Source organism: Rhinichthys klamathensis, unplaced genomic scaffold, assembly GCF_029890125.1.
Source record: "Rhinichthys klamathensis goyatoka isolate OS25496 unplaced genomic scaffold, OSU_Roscu_1.1 h1tg000703l_1, whole genome shotgun sequence".
NCBI lineage: Eukaryota > Metazoa > Chordata > Actinopteri > Cypriniformes > Leuciscidae > Rhinichthys > Rhinichthys klamathensis.
In genome coordinates, this window is record NW_026607124.1 from 51,401 (window position 1) to 71,753 (window position 20,353).

A 20,353-nucleotide genomic window follows, 5' to 3' on the forward strand; every position below is an offset into this window, starting at 1 on the left:
TTATTATTTACAGAGAGGTGATTAGGTCAGTGATTTTTACTGTGCTTCATTATACAAGTGCAATTTTTAATATACAGTGAAACCAAAAATATTTTTTTTGCGATAATTATAGCAATATCATTTTTCATCTTTTTTTTTTTACTAGAGGGTGCAGGACACTATAGTTCATTTATGTAAGTGCAAGGCAAATTTATGAAGGCAAAATAAAATAACCTGTGACATATTATACCCCAAAAGTTTTCATACAGTGACTACCAGTAAAAGTTATACAAATTTGGGACCAAAAATGATTCAGACACGTCACACTACACACCTGTGGAGGACAACAGAGAGGGGATTACGTCAGCTATTTTTACTGGGCATCATTATACAAGTGCAATTTTTAATATAGATGCTATCGATCACAAAGCAAATAAAAAATCTAGTAAAATCATTTTTAATGTTCTTTGAAAGTCTCTTCTGCTACAGTAAAAATACAGTAGAAATTGTGAAATAATATTACAATGTAAAAACAGCTGTTTTCAATGTGAATATATAGTAAAGTGTAATTTATTATTTACAGAGAGGTGGTTAGGTCAGTGATTTTTACTGTGCTTCATTATACAAGTGCAATTTTTAATATAGATGCTATCGATCTCAAAGCAAATAAAAAGTCAAATAAAATTATTTTTAATGTTATTTGAAAGTCTCTTCTGCTACAGTAAAAATACAGTAAAAATTGTGAAATATTATTACAATGTAAAACAGCTGTTTTCTATGTGAATATATAGTTAAGTGTTATTTATTATTTACAGAGAGGTGATTAGGTCAGTGATTTTTACTGTGCTTCATTATACAAGTGCAATTTTTAATATACAGTGAAACCAAAAATAATTTTTTTGCGATAATTATAGCAATATCATTTTTCATCTTTTTTTTTTACTAGAGGGTGCAGGACACTATAGTTCATTTATGTAAGTGCAAGGCAAATTTATGAAGGCAAAATAAAATAACCTGTGACATATTATACCCAAAAAGTTTTCATACAGTGACTACCAGTAAAAGTTATACAAATTTGGGACCAAAAATGATTCAGACACGTCACACTACACACCTGTGGAGGACAACAGAGAGGGGATTACGTCAGCTATTTTTACTGTGCATCATTATACAAGTGCAATTTTTAATATAGATGCTATCGATCTCAAAGCAAATAAAAAATCTAGTAAAATCATTTTTAATGTTATTTGAAAGTCTCTTCTGCTACAGTAAAAATACAGTAAAAATTGTGAAATAATATTACAATGTAAAAACAGCTGTTTTCAATGTGAATATATAGTAAAGTGTTATTTATTATTTACAGAGAGGTGATTAGGTCATTGATGTTTACTGTGCATCATTATACAAGTGCAATTTTTAATATAGATGCTATCGATCTCAAAGCAAATAAAAAGTCAAATAAAATTATTTTTAATGTTATTTGAAAGTCTCTTCTGCTACAGTAAAAATACAGTAAAAATTGTGAAATATTATTACAATGTAAAAAAGCTGTTTTCTATGTGAATATATATTAAGGTGTTATTTATTATTTACAGAGAGGTGATCAGGTCAGCTATTTTTACTGTGCATCATTATACAAGTGCAATTTTTAATATAGATGGTATCGATCTCAAAGCAAAGTCAGGAGCTCTTGTATCTGCTAAAGAAACAAGACTTTGGAAACATTTTTAATGTTTTTTGAAAGTCTCTTCTGGTACAGTGTAATAATATTTCAAATTTTTTACTGTATTTTAAATGAAAAACAGCTGTTTTCTATGTGAATATATAGTAATAAGTGTTATTTATTATTTACAGAGAGGGGATTAGGTCAGGTATTTTTACTGTGCATCATTATGCATACAAGTGCAATTTTTAATATAGATGCTATCAATCTCAAAGCAAAGTCGGGAGCTTTGAAAAGCATTTTTAATGTTATTTGAAAGTCTCTTCTGCTACAGTAATATATTTTCTACGTGAATATATAGTAAAGTGTTATTTAATATTTACAGAGAGGGGATTAGGTCAGCTATTTTTACTGTGCTTCATTATACAAGTGCAATTTTTAATATACAGTGAAACCAAAAATTATTTTTTTGCGATAATTATAGCAATATCATCTATTTTTTTTTTACTAGAGGGCGCAGGACACTATAGTTCATTTATGTAAGTGCAAGGCAAATTTATGAAGGCAAAATAAAGTAAACTGTGACATATTATACCCAAAAAGCTTTCATACAGTGACTACCAGTAAAATGTATATACAAATTTGGGACCAAAAAATTTTCAGACACATCACACACCTGTGGAGGACAACAGAGAGGGGATTACGTCAGCTATTTTTACTGGGCATCATTATACAAGTGCAATTTTTAATATAGATGCTATCGATCTCAAAGCAAATAAAAAGTCAAATAAAATTATTTTTAATGTTATTTGAAAGTCTCTTCTGCTACAGTAAAAATACAGTAAAAATTGTGAAATATTATTACAATGTAAAAAAGCTGTTTTCTATGTGAATATATAGTAAGGTGTTATTTATTATTTACAGAGAGGTGATTAGGTCAGCTATTTTTACTGTGCATCATTATACAAGTGCAATTTTTAATATAGATGGTATCGATCTCAAAGCAAAGTCAGGAGCTCTTGTATCTGCTAAAGAAACAAGACTTTGGAAACATTTTTAATGTTTTTTGAAAGTCTCTTCTGGTACAGTGTAATAATATTTCAAATTTTTTACTATATTTTAAATGAAAAACAGCTGTTTTCTATGTGAATATATAGTAATAAGTGTTATTTATTATTTACAGAGAGGGGATTAGGTCAGGTATTTTTACTGTGCATCATTATGCATACAAGTGCAATTTTTAATATAGATGCTATCAATCTCAAAGCAAAGTCGGGAGCTTTGAAAAGCATTTTTAATGTTATTTGAAAGTCTCTTCTGCTACAGTAATATATTTTCTACGTGAATATATAGTAAAGTGTTATTTAATATTTACAGAGAGGGGATTAGGTCAGCTATTTTTACTGTGCTTCATTATACAAGTGCAATTTTTAATATACAGTGAAACCAAAAATTATTTTTTTGCGATAATTATAGCAATATCATCTATTTTTTTTTTACTAGAGGGCGCAGGACACTATAGTTCATTTATGTAAGTGCAAGGCAAATTTATGAAGGCAAAATAAAGTAAACTGTGACATGTTATACCCAAAAAGCTTTCATACAGTGACTACCAGTAAAATGTATATACAAATTTGGGACCAAAAATTTTTCAGACACATCACACACCTGTGGAGGACAACAGAGAGGGGATTACGTCAGCTATTTTTACTGTGCATCATTATACAAGTGCAATTTTTAATATAGATGCTATCGATCTCAAAGCAAAGTCAGGAGCTCTTGTATCTGCTAAAGAAACAAGACTTTGGAATCATTTTTAATGTTTTTTTTTTTAAGTCTCTTCTGCTACAGTAAAAATTGTACATTTGTTTGCAGTTGTTGCTTTCATTTATTTGATTGATCAAAATCAATTGATACAGTAAAAATGTGAATATTAATACAGCTGTTTTCTATGTGAATATAATGTTAAAATGTCATTTATTCCTGTGATCAAAGCTGAATTTTCAGCATCATTACTCCAGTCTTCAGTGTCACATGATCCTTCAGAAATCACTCTAATATGAGGATCAAGAAACATTTATGATTATGACACATTTTATTTTTTAGGATTCTTTGAAGAATAGAAAGGCATTTATTTGAAATAGAATCATTTGTAACATAATAAATGTATTTACTGTTACTAATGATCAATTTAAAACATATTTTCTGAATGCATTTCTTAATTTCTTTACAAAATGAACATGAACCATTTCACTTACACTTAAACCTTTGGTTTAAACTGTTCTCAAAATTGATACAAATATTAATAATAATAATAATTGAGCATCAAATCATCATATAAGAGTGATTTCTGAAGGATCATGTGACACTGACTGGAGTAATGATGCTGAAAATTCAGCTTTGATCACAGGAATAAATTACACTTTACTATATATTCACATAGAAAACTGATGATTTACATTATAATAATATTTCACAATTTTTACGGTATTTTTTATCAAATAAATCCAATCATAAAGATTAGTGAATGAAAGCAAGCAACAGCGGCATACAAATTCACATTTGTCATGTTTGAATCAGCTGGTGTTTTTCTCCTCAAGGCAGAATCTCATTAACGATCAACATCATCCACCAACCACACACACACACACACACACACACACACCCAAAACTGTCTTCATCTTCAACACTAGATCTGTTATTTCAGAATTTCACACTGTATAAACCTCAGCGTTTTGCATGTAAAATACGTTTCGTTTGTGCATCTTTCTATACAATATAGGCTATAACATGCATTAGACAATAAAATATGAAGGCAAATGACATTCAGACATTTTTAAGCGCATAAATTCTTTCACCTGCATATGACATGCTAATTTCTCAGCTCACTGCACTCGTTCATTAATCAGATCACGTAATCACAGCAGACTGGAGGAGAATGTGCCTAAAATCATCCCCGAAATGCCCATAAAAAAGTCTGAATGAGAGTGGATGATTATGCACAACCTCGATTACGTAAAACGGGTTAATATTCGGCAGTTTTTCCTCTCCACGTAAGAGACAAATTGACTGTAAAAGCCCACAGCGCATACTAATACACTGTTTATCATCCTCACATGTTCAGCTCAGTGCTGATAATAGGACAGGCTGTTGATGAATCGCTCTCGGATAGTTATATAACGCTAATGCCAGGCTGAAAAACGTCAGACTGATCTTTATCACAATTCACAACATGACACATACATGAAAATACTATTCAGTTCTTCTACGTCAACATTTATTTTCTTCTTTGTATCGGTTTGTGAAACGCACTAGCGATTTCAGCGTGGGAGGCAAATGAACTGCAATGAGTGGTCATTCAGAATCTAATACAATAGATAAACAACATGTTTCTTGTGCAGTCATTAGTGTGCAAACTGAAAACTGAAAGTCCCATCCCTCCACGTCTCATCTCCTCCTCTTGACTTCTTTTTTCCACTCTTTTCTTGATTGATTTTGTTCGTAAGTGAGACAAATTCCAGATTGGTTGGGTAAATATATCACCTGGCTGTAACGGAGCAGATTTAATCAGGTTATTTGGCATCAGCGGGAGTGGGCGCTCATAAATTACACGGCTGCTGTTTGTTTTTCTGGTTTGTCTTGCTCTGGCACGCAGATAAAGGTCGAGTCTCTGGGCGAGGAGCCACTGCGCTTGGATATAGAAGAGAAGATCCCAGCCAAGTCTGTCTAATCTTCACGCTGGCCGAGTCAAACACTGTGTGGGTCTGAAAGGACCAGAGAATCTCTTTAAACCTCCATCTGATGCACTTATAGCCGTATGCACAAGAAAAACAAGCCGCCGTCTTTACATTTTTTGCGGTCGCTCTGTATATCTCTATGGCATCGCTGTCCAGGACTAATTAGCTGATGAAGTGGATTTACTTAGTGTAAAGTTACCGAAAGTTATCATGAGGATTGTGATGTTTAAAGCAGATCTCTAAACAAATGTCAGTAGACTGAGGAGATATTAAAACGGACAGGTCATTCATAAATATGTAAGATCACTGTGGAAATACAAACCGGAAGACACAAGACAACGAGCACAGCGCTGAAAAGGGGCGGGGCTATAGAAGGTATTTTGTAGCTCCGCCCCTTTTCAGCGCCGCACTCGTTGTTTTCCGTCTTACGGTTTGTATTTCCACAGCATGAAGATAAAATACTGTTTATATACACTGTAGGTAATATATTTAGGGCCCTATTTTAACAGTCTAAGCGCATGGTCTAAAGCCAACGCTATCTCACGACCAATTCGTCCGAATTTGACGAGTGATTAAAAGATGGCTAATTCGTACGAATTCGTACGACCTCATTCGTACGAATTTGTACGATTTGTCTAAACCCGCGTGATGGGTAGGTTTAGGGGCGGGGTCAGGGGTAGGTCATTCGTACGAATTCATACGAATTGGGCAACTCTTCAAATATGTACGTTTTAGCAAAAATCGTACTAATTCGAGGTCGTACGAATTGTTACGAATTAGCCATCTTTTAATCACTCGTCAAATTCGGACGAATTGGTCGTGAGATCGGGTTGTCTAAAGCTGCACTTGTGCGCGTCCGAATCCACTTTTGCTAGTTTAACGACGGGACAAATGGTCGGCGCTCCCGGCGCATGGTCTAAAAGTGTCGTCTCTATTCTCTTAATGAGTAATGGGTGTGTTTCGGGCATAACGTGCAATAAACCAATCAGAGTCTCGTATCCCATTCCCTTTAAAAGCCAGTTGCGCATCATGGCGGATTCGCTATTTACATGACGAATTAGCAAGCGGAAAAACTGAACGCTTCTCTAGCGAGCGCGAGGTTAACGCAAGCAGACCATCTACGGGACAAAGTACGCGCGTTGTGGACCCGCCTATAGGCGCATATTACTAACGCGCTCTTTAAATACCCCAAAAAATATTACCTGGCTCAGTTCAGTTCCTCAAAATATCAACGCTCCTGAACACACCTCGTTTCAGACCAGCAGCTCATGGGCGTGCGCCGGGTGTATGATAGGGCCCTATAAGTTTATTGCAAAATACGCATATATATTGAAATATTTCAATATTTTTAGAGGGTAAGGAGATTGATTACTTGAGTGGGCGAAGCTAAAGAGGTATTTTGGCGCGTTTTGCTTGTTTCGACTCTCTGATCTGTGGTAATTCTGAACGGCATCATGGGTAATGTAGTTTTTGACCACAAATTCAACTGTTAAACACAATTATTTTAAAACTTAAGTTGAAATTACCCCAGCTGATGGCTTCAACAGAAGCAAATACTATCGATTAATAGCCTCATAGCTTACAGTTAGGCTGATTTTAATTGTTTATAAGTTATCGTTAAAAATCAATTTCCCCTACGGAGAGAATTTTTACTTCTGGAACTGACAATTGTGATGTCATAATATATATGTTATTTATTAAATTCAAATAATGAAAAAGAAAAAAAAAACATTACATTACATTTTTTGAAAGCTTCAGGACTTTTTATGGAAAATTTGTTGTATTAACATAACAAATAAAGTGCTTAACAGTGCCTTCAGCAAATATAATAACTAATGTTTTTTTACTGCTCAGTATTTTTTGTCTGGTTTTCCAGTACAAACATCCAAACAAATATTTCAATATTTTGAGAGCGTATAGGCAGATGACTTGATTACGGATTGTGAATGGGCGGAGCTAAAGAGATCTTTTGAAGACTCTGATTGGTGGTTTTCTGAACAGCATCATGGGTAATGTAGTTTTTGACCACAAATTCAACTGTTAAACAATTATTTTAAAACCAAATTGGAATAACGCAGGCTAATGGCTTCAACAGAAGCAAACACTATCGATTAACAGCCTTGTAGCTCACAGGGCTGATTTTAATGGTTTATAAAATCATTAAAAATCTATTTCCCTATGGAGAAAATGAATAGAGTTTTTCCTTCTGGAGTAGACAGTGATGTTATAATAGATAATATGTGAATTAAATTTAAATAATGAAAGAGAAAAAAAAAACATAATTAAAGTGCTCAACAGTGCTTTCAGCAAACTCGTGTATTTTACTACTGTATTTTACTACTGTATTTTACTACTGTTTCTGGCTTGTTTTCCAGTGCAAACATCCAAACATATCTAAAATAAAGACACATTTACTTGTGCAAATTGCCTGAAGATATTAATTCTTGCTTTCTGAAAAATGTATCAAAATGAAGTGAATTTATGATTAAAACAAGAAATTAATTCAGATTATTTTTCTGAGCCACCTGTATAATTTAGTTTTTGTTCAAGCAAATAAATTCAACAGAAGGAAATATCGCTGTTATTATTACTCATGATTCATTCGTCACGCTGGAATAGAAATGTCAAATCTATTGCATTGTGGGATACAATACTGCTTTATTTTACGCTTTCTGCTATTATACTGGAAATCAGTGCAGTCTAATACAGAGAGATCTGTCAGACTAGCGCTAACATGCACACGCACAGCATTTGATGGGGCTTTTATCAATGACACAAATGCATGTTGTTAGTCAGCGGGCATTAGACACGTGTGTGGGAGGATGAAGCGCCGGCAGCAAAACTCAGGCCTCGATTTATTGTGTATCAGCGCTTTGATTTATAGGAGGAGCATCAAACTGTGTGTGTAATGCTAATGCCATCATGTACTAACATTCAGTTCACTGACATCCAGCACGGGGGCGTTTGCCTTTCTATCTGTCCGCCTGTTCATTTACGACCTTTCTTCTGAAAGCCTGGACTCAGCAGAAGATTTCACTTTAGTAATGAACATGAAACATAACGACAATCTGGGCTTTTAAAACAGATCACATGATGTCACCGTGCTAAACTACCAATCGATTGGATGATTTCCAGTTGGCGGACAATAAAAGGGGGGAAAAATAGCCTGTCAAATCACACAGAACATCTTTATCAATGCCCACAAGCGCCTAGCAACACCCTCGTGGCGACACAGAACTCCCTAGCAACTCCTTAGCAACATGCCAACAGGATCTTAGCAACCACACAGCAAGTTCTAGAATACATGCGTGTTAATTGAAAATAATACATCTATTCTTTTCATGACTTTTGAATTTTTAGACTATATAGAATATTTGTACATTTAAATATTCAAATGTCACATGACTTTTTAAAAAAATGCAACTATTCATATTCATATCTAAAAAAAAACTATTCATAAGTCACACCACAGGACTATTTAAAAAAAACTACATGGTGCAAACCTTAATAGAAATCTTAAAACTATTTTCTCTGTTATATTCAGACGAACTAAAAAAAAAAAAAAGTCAAATTGTTTTTTGGAAGAAAAAAAAGTGAGTGGGGTCAAAAGGTTAAAAAAAATCTAATTAAAAACATATAAAAATAAAATTTAAATAACTTAAAATAAAATACAAAAGAAATATACACATATAATAAAATCAACCATAAATGTGTATTCAATAATATAATAAATGAAAAGTACTATTAGTATAAGGAAACACATTTCAGTGTGTTATTTTATTACCTGACAGACAATATGGAGCAAACTAGGGATTATATTTGATAACTGATATATTGGCCGATAAAGTTTTTTTTATGATTTTGAGAGTCTGATTACAAAAACAAACCATTAAAATCCATGTCCCAAACACACAATTATGATGTTCTCATTATAATGTTATGCAGCCGACTTGCGCTTTACTGTATTTTCTTTTTTTGAAGGGATTTCAATCATATTTCAATCAAATTTAAAACCATCATGTTGAACAGTGCGCATCTGAAGTGTGTCAGCGGAAGGAAATTATTTATCAGCTTTAATATATCGGCCCAATAATGATAACATTACAAATGAACATATATCGGCCGATACCGATATGATTGCCGATATATCGTGCGAACCTTGATAGAAATGAACTCCAGCACCTAAAACATTTTTTTTCTTATACTTTCAGACTAAAAAAATATTTGAAAACTTTCTAAAAAATAAATAAGTAGTCTGTTATTTGATGCCTATACTATAGAAGCTTGTCTCCGCCACAGAATAAAACATTTTAAAAGATAATTACGACTTTTTATCTCAGAATTGCGGGATATAAAGTCAGAATTGCGAGATAAAGTCACAATTGCATGATATATAGTCAGAATTGCGAAATAAAGTCACAATTGCGTGATATAAAGTCAGAATTGCGAGATAAATTCACAATTGCGTGATATAAAGTCAGAATTGCGAGATAGTCACAATTGCGTGATATAAAGTCAGAATTGCGAGATATAGTCACTATTGTGTGTTATAAACTCACAATTTCCAGAAATATACTTGCAATTCTGACTTTTTTTCTCGCAATTCTGACTTTTTTTAACACAATTGCAAGTTTATATCTGACATCTTTTCTCAGATTTGCGAGTTTATATCTCAGTTCTGACTTTATAACACGCAATTGCGACTTTATATCATGCAATTCTGACTTTATATCTCCCATTTGCGTGTTATAACGTCAGAGTTGCGAGATATAAACATGCAATTCTAATTAAAAAAAAAGGCAAAATTGTGAGATAAAAAGTCGCAATTACCTTTTTAATTTTTTTTTATTCTGTGGCGGAAACAAGCTTCCACACCATACCCAAAAAAAGTCAGAATTGCTTGATATAAAGTCAGAAGTGTGTTATTAAGTCAGAATTGCGAGATATAAACACAATTGCGAGAAATAAATTAGCAATTCTGACTTTTTTCTCGCAATTCTGACTTTTTTTCTTGCAATTCTGACTTTTTTTCTTGCAATTCTGACTTTTTATCGCAATTCTGACTTTTTTTCTCGCAATTCTGACATTTTTTCCGCAATTCTGACTTTTTTTCTCGCAATTCTGACTTTTTTCTCGCAATTCTGACTTTCTTTATCGCAATTCAGACTTTTTTTATCGCAATTGCGAGTTTATATCTCACAGTTCTGACTAAACATGCAATTCTGACTTTATATCTCCCATTTGCATGTTATAACGTCAGAATTGCGAGATATAAACATGCAATTCTAATTTAAAAAAAGGCAAAATTGTGAGATAAAAAGTCGCAATTACCTTTTTAATTTTTTTTATTCTGTGGCGGAAACAAGCTTCCACACTATACCCCAAAAAAGTCAGAATTGCTTGATATAAAGTCACAATTGTGTGTTATTAAGTCAGAATTGCGAGATATAAACACAATTGCGAGAAATAAATTAGCAATTCTGACTTTTTTCTCGCAATTCTGACTTTTTTCTTGCAATTCTGACTTTTTATCGCAATTCTGACTTTTTTTATCGCAATTCTGACATTTTTTCCGCAATTCTGACTTTTTTTCTCGCAATTCTGACTTTATCGCAATTCTGACTTTTTTATCGCAATTCTGACTTTTTTTATCGCAATTCAGACTTTTTTTATCGCAATTGCGAGTTTATATCTCACAGTTCTGACTAAACATGCAATTCTGACTTTATATCTCCCATTTGCATGTTATAACGTCAGAATTGCGAGATATAAACATGCAATTCTAATAAAAAAAAGGCAAAATTGTGAGAAAATTGCCAGCAGCCATATCACCCTGTAGCCCAAGACTGGTTGCCCACTGAAGCTAAGCAGGGCTGAGCCTGGTTAGTACCTGGATGGGAGACCTTCTGAGAAAACCAGGTTGCTGCTGGAAGAGGTGTTAGTGAGGCCAGCAGGGGGTGCTCACCCTGTGGTCTGTGTGGGTCCTAACGCCCCAGTATAGTGACGGGGACACTATACTATCAAAGAGCACCGTCCTTCGGATGAGACGTTAAACCGAGGTCCTGACTCTCTGTGGTCATTAAAAAATCCCAGTATGTCTTTCGAAAGAGTAGGGGTGTAACCCCGGCATCCTGGCCAAATTTGCCCAGTGGCCTCTGTCCATCATGGCCTCCTAATCATCCCCATATATATATATACACTGATTGGCTTCATCACTCTGTCTCCTCTCCACCAGTAAGCTGGTGTGTGGTGAGCGTTCTGGCGCACTATGGCTGCCGTCGCATCATCCAAGTGGATGCTGCACATTGGTGGTGGTTGAGGAGATTCCCCCTTCCATGTGAAGCGCTTTGAGTGCCTAGAAAAGCGCTATATAAATGTAATGAATATAGATAAAAAGTCGCAATTACCTTTTTAATTTTTTTATTCTGTGGCGGAAACAAGCTTCCACACTATACCCAAAAAAAGTCAGAATTGCTTGATATAAAGTCACAATTGTGTGTTATTAAGTCAGAATTGCGAGATATAAACAAAATTGTGAGAAATAAATTTGCAATTCTGACTTTTTTCTCGCAATTCTGACTTTTTTTCTCGCAATTCGGACTTTTTTCCCCGCAATTCTGACTTTTTTATCGCAATTCTGACTTTTTTATCGCAATTCTGACTTTTTTTGTCGCAATTGCGAGTTTATATCTCACAGTTCTAACTAGACATGCAATTCTGAGAAAATATCTCTTTAGCCTTTTCGATCTGTCATCATCATCATCACGTTAAAACATCTGTGGCCCGCTGTGAGTTTCAGTGGGTCGAGGTGGCAGAGAGAGTGTTTTGTTTCAGTGGGTCGAGGTGGCAGAGAGAGTGTTTTGTTTCAGTGGGTCGAGGTGGCAGAGAGAGTGTTTTGTTTCAGTGGGTCGAGGTGGCAGAGAGAGTGTTTTGTTTCAGTGGGTCGAGGTGGCAGAGAGAGTGTTTTGTTTCAGTGGGTCGAGGTGGCAGAGAGAGTGTTTTCTGAAGGCTAATAATAGCGGCTGGCACTCGTGGTCCTCCACACGGAGCCGCTGGTGTTTTGGCTGTTTGTGGGAGTCTAACAGCCCCGGTGAATGTGTTTACCAGAGCCTTTCCCACGAGGAGGCAGAAAACACACACGGCTCAGGATGCTAATTAGGAGACTCATTCATAATAAATCCAAACACACTCTCAAAGCGTCAGAATTAATGAAATTCACTACGGCCAGCAGGGATGTGCTTTCGTGGACTGGCCTAATTTAATTTATGTTAATAGAGGAGATAAGAAGAAACCTGATTTCTATTCAAATATCGGTCAAAACCTTCATTAAAGTTTGAAACACTAACTGAATTTCAAATTGGACTAGAATGGAAATGAATGTTTGAGTTTCCTGGACGTTTGAAGGACTTTTGGTGCCATGTGATGATCAGGGTCAGGATGGGATATTTGAGGGAGTCGGTTCAAAGGTCAAATGAGTGACATTTAGTGTGAGATACTTCAAAATTAAAATAAATCAAAATAATACAAACTATAAATAAAATAAAATCAGTTATTTAAAAATAAAAATAAAATTTAAAAGTAATGCAAAATAAATGATAACAATTTAAAATTAAAATCTGTTGTGATGTGACGTCGGGATATTTGAGGGAGTGGGGTCAAAGGTCAAATGAGTGACATCAGGAATCCCTGCCGCCATTTTGAAGTGCGTTCCACTTAGTGAAGTTTATATGGACAGACACTCGCTATTGACCGAGGGATGTACACTTCAGGCAGCTCCATATATTGCGTTTATTTTACCCCACCACAAACAACTCTATGACATATTATTTAAAAAAAGAAAATGAAACAACTCAAACACACCTATATACATATAGAATGCTGCATTAAACAATTTCGTAAGGAAAAAAAATAAAATAATAAAATCAACCCCATAGTGTATTCTAAGTGATCAAGGGCTTAATCCAGCCTATTGCAACGTTGCGTCAGTAGTGGGCGCTCATGACACGTAAGCAACGACGCACATCCGAGTGAACGAGACGGAGGGAGTTAGCGAGTGAAGGGCAGGACAATTCTGGACTGGAACACAGCCCTAGTGTCACTCCCAAAGATATTTCAAAATTTAAAATAAATAGAAAAATAAAAAAATAAAAATAATACAAAATAGAAATAAAAATAAAATAATTCAAAATCAATTATTTAAAAATAAAACATAATTTAAAAGTAATACGAAATAAAAAATAATAATAAAATAAATAATATATATACTTTTAAATATAATAAAAATTCACATTTATACACTGTGTTATTACCTGACAGACATCTTTTCTCTTTTAGCTCAATGCCACTATAATCTGATAGAGCTGTGTTTAAAAGGGAAGATTTTCTTTTACACAAAGAATCATATGATTTCAGAAGAATATGAACAGATCCACAATAAGTTGCACATAAATATGAGTTTAAACTGCATTGAATTTCATAAGAAAATGACGTGAATCTATTTCTCTCAGTGCATCGTCCTCGGGCTTGTGAAGCCAGCGAGCGTTTCAGCGAAGGAGAGCGTGTTTCGCCGCAAGTCTGTTTCATGCTCTGTGATTTATGAGGAGGGTCAGCAGCACACTGTCACCCGCGGCCCCGGGGCCCGTAACCCACCACAGCCACGAGAGAGAGAGAGAGAGAGAGAGAGAGAGAGAGAGAGAGAGAGAGAGAGAGAGAGAGAGAGAGAGAGAGAGAGTGCGATCACTCCTACTATAAATGGAGCGAGAAATACGAGATGCCAAAGGAACCAGAAAAAGATTGAGCTGTGAGAACGGCAGCGGAAGGTGTTTGAAAACCTGATTCAGCGCAACAACATACAAAACAGCAAATCATAAAACATAACTGGGCTCAAAAATCTTGAAATAGCTGATATATTTTATATTAATTCATTAAATTTTTAAACTTCCATCTATATATTTTTTAATTTTATTTTATTTCAATGTATGGGTGTATGGATATATGGAAGTATGTATGGATGGATGCATGTATTGATGTATGCATGTTGTATGTATGTACGTATGGATATATGTATGTATTGATGGATGTGTGGATGGATGTGTTGTATGTACGTATATACATTACAGTATGTATGCATGCATGTTTGTATTTAAGTATGCATGTATGTACGTATAGATGCATGCATGTATATACAGTATGTTTGTATGTATGCATGTATGTTTGTATGGATGGATCGATGGACATTATTAATCTACAAGAAACAATAATTGTAACCAATCACTAATTTCTTCATTTAGATAATTTTCTCTTTAAAACTGTTTAATCATTCTGCTCTTCACAGCTCAAGACAAAAAGATGTTGGAAAATTTTTTCTTTGCAAAAAAATCTCTCGCCTGTTGAGCTGAAGTTAGTTTTACAACATAAAACGAATGAATAAATAAACACCACGAACACACAGCTCAAAAACCGATCTTCCCAAGCATTCAGTGGGAGGAAGCAAACAGAATCTAGAACAACCTAAACACAGAGGCGAGGACTTTTCATGAGACAGGCGTAAACAAACTGCAAACATCACTACTGAGCATGTTCTGTTGTGGGAAATAATTATCATTCAGCTCTGAAATCTTCTCCAGCATTCTGACGAGATCCGGGCTCTGTCTAACACAGCGGTGTGTGTGTGTGTGTGTGTGTGCGTGTGTCACGCACGGAAACACACATCTCCTGGTGCAGCTCAGGCTCATTTCTGAGGCCATGTAATGGATTGTGACAAGCTCTTCTCTGCTGAGAGGCTGTGTGAGCGTCCGAGAGGCTCACTAAACAAACAAATGACCCCTAGTAAACAAATAAACAGACAAATGACCCCTAGCGAACAAATAAACAAACAAATGACCCCTAGTAAACAAATAAACAGACAAATGACCCCTAGTGAACAAATAAACAGACAAATGACCCCTAGTGAACAAATAAACAGACAAATGACCCCTAGTGAACAAATAAACAGACAAATGACCCCTAGCGAACAAAAAAACAGACAAATGACCCCTAGCGAACAAATAAACAGACAAATGACCCCTAGCGAACAAATAAACAGACAAATGACCCCTAGCGAACAAATAAACAGACAAATGACCCCTAGCGAATATATAAACAGACAAATGACCCCTAGCGAACAAATAAACAGACAAATGACCCCTAGCGAACAAAAAACAGACAAATGACCCCTAGCGAACAAAAAAACAGACAAATGACCCCTAGCGAACAAATAAACAGACAAATGACCCCTAGTGAACAAATAAACAGACAAATGACCCCTAGTGAACAAATAAACAGACAAATGACCCCTAGTGAACAAATAAACAGACAAATGACCCCTAGTGAACAAATAAACAGACAAATGACCCCTAGCGAACAAATAAACAGAAAAAATGACCCCTAGCGAACAAATAAACAGACAAATGGCCCCTAGCGAACATATAAACAGACAAATGACCCCTAGCGAACAAATAAACAGAGAAATGACCCCTTAGTGAACAAATAAACAGAGAAATGACCCCTTAGTGAACAAATAAACAGACAAATGACCCCTAGCGAACAAATAAACAGAGAAATGACCCCTAGCGAACAAATAAACAGACAAATGACCCCTAGCGAACAAATAAACAGACAAATGACCCCTAGCGAACAAATAAACAGAGAAATGACCCCTAGCGAACAAATAAACAGACAAATGACCCCTAGTGAACAAATAAACAGAGAAATGACCCCTAGCGAACAAATAAACAGAGAAATGACCCCTTAGTGAACAAATAAACAGACAAATGACCCCTAGTGAACAAATAAACAGACAAATGACCCCTAGCGAACAAATAAACAGACAAATGACCCCTAGCGAACAAATAAACAGAGAAATGACCCCTAGCGAACAAATAAACAGAGAAATGACCCCTTAGTGAACAAATAAACAGACAAATGACCCCTAGTGAACAAATAAACAGACAAATGACCCCTAGCGAACAAATAAACAGACAAATGACCCCTAGCGAACATATAAACAGACAAATGACCCCTAGTGAACATATAAACAGACAAATGACCCCTAGCGAACATATAAACAGACAAATGACCCCTAGTGAACGAAGAATCACTCAAACTAACGCTCTCAGCGCTGGGAGTAAGTGAGGAGAAACGAGCTGCTGTCTACCTAGTGAGCTGATTTAGTGTCTACATAGGCAGCATCCTAACTACACTATTCCACACACACAGATAACTGACAGAGGTGGACAAAGTACACAACTTCCTTGAAAAGTGAAAGTACAGATACTACTGGTCAAATATTACTCCATTACAAGTAAAAGTTGTAAAGACCGATTTGTACTTAAAGGGATAGTTCACCCCAAAATGTAAACTCTGTCAGTAATTACTCTCCCTCATGTTGTTCAACCCCGTAAGACTTTCGTTCATATTCGGGACACAAATTAAGATATTTTTGATTAAATCTGAGAGCTGGATCACTCCTCCATAGGCTTCTATGTAATTTCATCTGCCGGCCCAGAAAAGTTATTAAAGACATCGTTAAAATAGTCCAAGTGACTACAGTGGCTCAACCTTAAGTTTAACAAGCGACGATAAACCTGAACATTGGTTTACCTGAACACCAAAACCTGTGCTCCTGAACACACCTGGTTATCAGACCAGCACAAATAGGCGCAAATACATTTGCTATTTAAACATTCTGGGGCAGGACAAGAAAATAAAAACGACGTCGGGCTGAAACTAGCAAAACACACTTGCGTCGCACAGAGTATGATAGGGCTCTTGGTGTCTACAGGCAGCATCCTAAGGCCCCGTCCACACTACTGCATTTTCGTTTGAAAACGGAGACCTTTTGCTACGTTTGCACCTCCCGTCCACACTAAAACGGCAAAAACGGAGACCCAAAACGGAGAAGTTTAGAAACGCTGCCGATCCGGTTTTCGTTTTGAATCTTTGGAGGGCGTTTTAGTGTAGACGGGTCAAAATGGAGGACTTTCAGAAACGATGACGTAGTAGAGGCTCATGCTCGGCTCTATGATTGGGTGTCATCAGTCTTGGCGTATATCTTTGCTAGCCGCTGTTGTACAAGTAAATTCTGCATTTTACAGCGCTATAACTGCCTACATGCGCCGGAGTCAAGCTATTATTCGAGCGATCTGTGACAATTCCCGTGTGCAGTGGCGGCGTTGACCGTACATGGAGCGTCGGTTTGGGGTTAACCCAGAGCATGGTGGTGGGATCATTTTATCAATGAAGTTGTGTTTACTCCGGCGCGCGCATGCCCAGTGTTGGTGAATGGTCACGTGATCCGCGTTTTTAGTCGTTTTAATGTGGACGGAGATCAATTCTAATACGCAGCTAAAACGCTGGTGTGGACGGAGATCGTATTCGTTTTAATTATCCGTTTCTAAACTAAAACACATACTATGTCATTCCAGATGCAGTAAGTGTGTGTGTTTTCCCTGGATGTGTGTGTAATGAAGATTTAGTCATTCTTGTTGAATTAGACATGAGAGCTGAACACACGCACACACACACACACACACACACACACACACACACAGCCGTCGGCGCTTCTCGTCCGACAGAGGACAAACTCCTCTCCCTGTGTCAGTGTCACACGACCGTGATCACAAGGACACACTCATCACCGCACAAAACGCATCACGACTGAACCAAATCCGCAACAAAGAGAGATTCGATTTACCACACAAACACAAAAAGACTCTGCAATCGGCATATTTTTTGTGACGCACATTCTGTATCGAGTTCATCAGTGACACCCAGGGACTAAAACTAACGTTTTGCCACACATGCCAATGGCTGGTTTCTTAAAGGAGTAGTTCACTTTCAAATGAGAAGTAGTCCATGATTTACTCACCCTCAAGTCATCCTAGATGTATATGACTTTTTTCTTTCAGCAGAGCACAATCAGAGTTATATTAATAAACACCCTGATGCGTCTGAGCTTTATAATGGCAGTGGATTGCAACCATCAGATTGAAGCTCATAAAAGTGCATCCATTGATCCATCATAAAAGTGCATCTATCCATCATAAAAGTGCATCTATCCATCATAAAAGTGCATCTATCCATCATAAAAGTGCATCTATCCATCATAAAAGTGCATCTATCCATCATAAAAGTGCATCTATCCATCATAAAAGTGCATCCATCCATCATAAAAGTGCATCCATCCATCATAAAAGTGCATCTATCCATCATAAAAGTGCATCTATCCATCATAAAAGTGCATCCATCCATCATAAAAGTGCATCTATCCATCATAAAAGTGCATCTATCCATCATTAAAGTGCATCTGTCCATCATAAAAGTGCATCTATCCATCATAAAAGTGCATCCATCCATCATAAAAGTGCATCCATCCATCATAAAAGTGCATCTATCCATCATAAAAGTGCATCTATTCATCATAAAAGTGCATCCATCCATCATAAAAGTGCATCTATCCATCATAAAAGTGCATCTATCCATCATTAAAGTGCATCTATCCATCATAAAAGTGCATCTATCCATCATAAATGTGCATCTATCATCATAAAAGTGCATCTATCCATGATAAAAGTACATCTATCCATCATAAAAGTGCATCTATCCATCATAAAAGTGCATCTATCCATCATAAAAGTGCATCTTTCCATCATAAAAGTGCATCTATCCATCATAAAAGTACATCTATCCATCATAAAAGTGCATCTATCCATCATAAAAGTGCATCTATCCATCATAAAGTGCATCTATCCATCATAAAAGTGCATCTATCCATCATAAAAGTGCATCTATCCATCATAAAAGTGCATCTATCCATCATAAAAGTGCATCTATCCATCATAAAAGTGCATCTATCCATGATAAAAGTACATCTATCCATCATAAAAGTGCATCTATCCATCATAAAAGTGCATCTATCCATCATAAAAGTGCATCTATCCATGATAAAAGTACATCTATCCATCATAAAAGTGCATCTATCCATCATAAAAGTGCATCTATCCATCATTAAAGTGCATCTGTCCATCATAGAAGTGCATCTATCCATGATAAAAGTACATCGATCCATCATAAAAGTGCATCTATCCATCATTAAAGTGCATCTATCCATCATAAAAGTGCATCTATCCATCATAAAAGTGCATCTATCCATCATTAAAGTGCATCTATCCATCATAAAAGTGCATCTATCCATCATAAAAGTGCATCCATCCATCATAAAAGTGCATCTATCCATCATTAAAGTGCATCTATCCATCATAAAAGTGCATCTATCCATCATAAAAGTGCATCCATCCATCATAAAAGTGCATCCATCCATCATAAAAGTGCATCTATCCATCATTAAAGTGCATCTGTCCGTCATAAAAGTGCATCTATCCATGATAAAAGTGCATCTATCCATCATAAAAGTGCATCTATCCATGATAAAAGTGCATCTATCCATCATAAAAGTGCATCTATCCATGATAAAAGTGCATCTGTCCATCATAAAAGTGCATCTATCCATCATAAAAGTGCATCTATCCATCATAAAAGTGCATCTATCCATCATAAAAGTGCATCTATCCATCATTAAAGTGCATCTGTCCATCATAAAAGTGCATCTATCCATCATAAAAGTGCATCTATCCATCATAAAAGTGCATCTATCCATCATAAAAGTGCATCTATACATCATAAAAGTGCATCTGTCCATCATAAAAGTGCATCTATCCATGATAAAAGTATATCTATCCATCATAAAAGTGCATCTATCCATGATAAAAGCGCATCTATCATCATAAGTCTTCCTCAGGCTCCAGGGGGTTAATAAAGGCCTTCTAAAGCAAAGCGATGAGTTTTTGTATATTCATATTTAAAACTTTATAAAGTAAAATAACTAGTTTCCGGCCAAAAGAACACACGGATTCGACTTACGCGAGTAATGCGACTT

The 20,353-nt window shown here is 35.8% G+C and overlaps 1 protein-coding gene across 1 annotated transcript in view; it reads right to left on the bottom strand.

The window, feature by feature from the left end:
* The window catches only part of LOC130076876 (leucine-rich repeat and immunoglobulin-like domain-containing nogo receptor-interacting protein 3), a 70,278-nt gene that overhangs the window by 7,113 nt on the left and 42,812 nt on the right, over window positions 1-20,353 (bottom strand). The gene's annotated exons all lie outside the window — the stretch shown is intronic.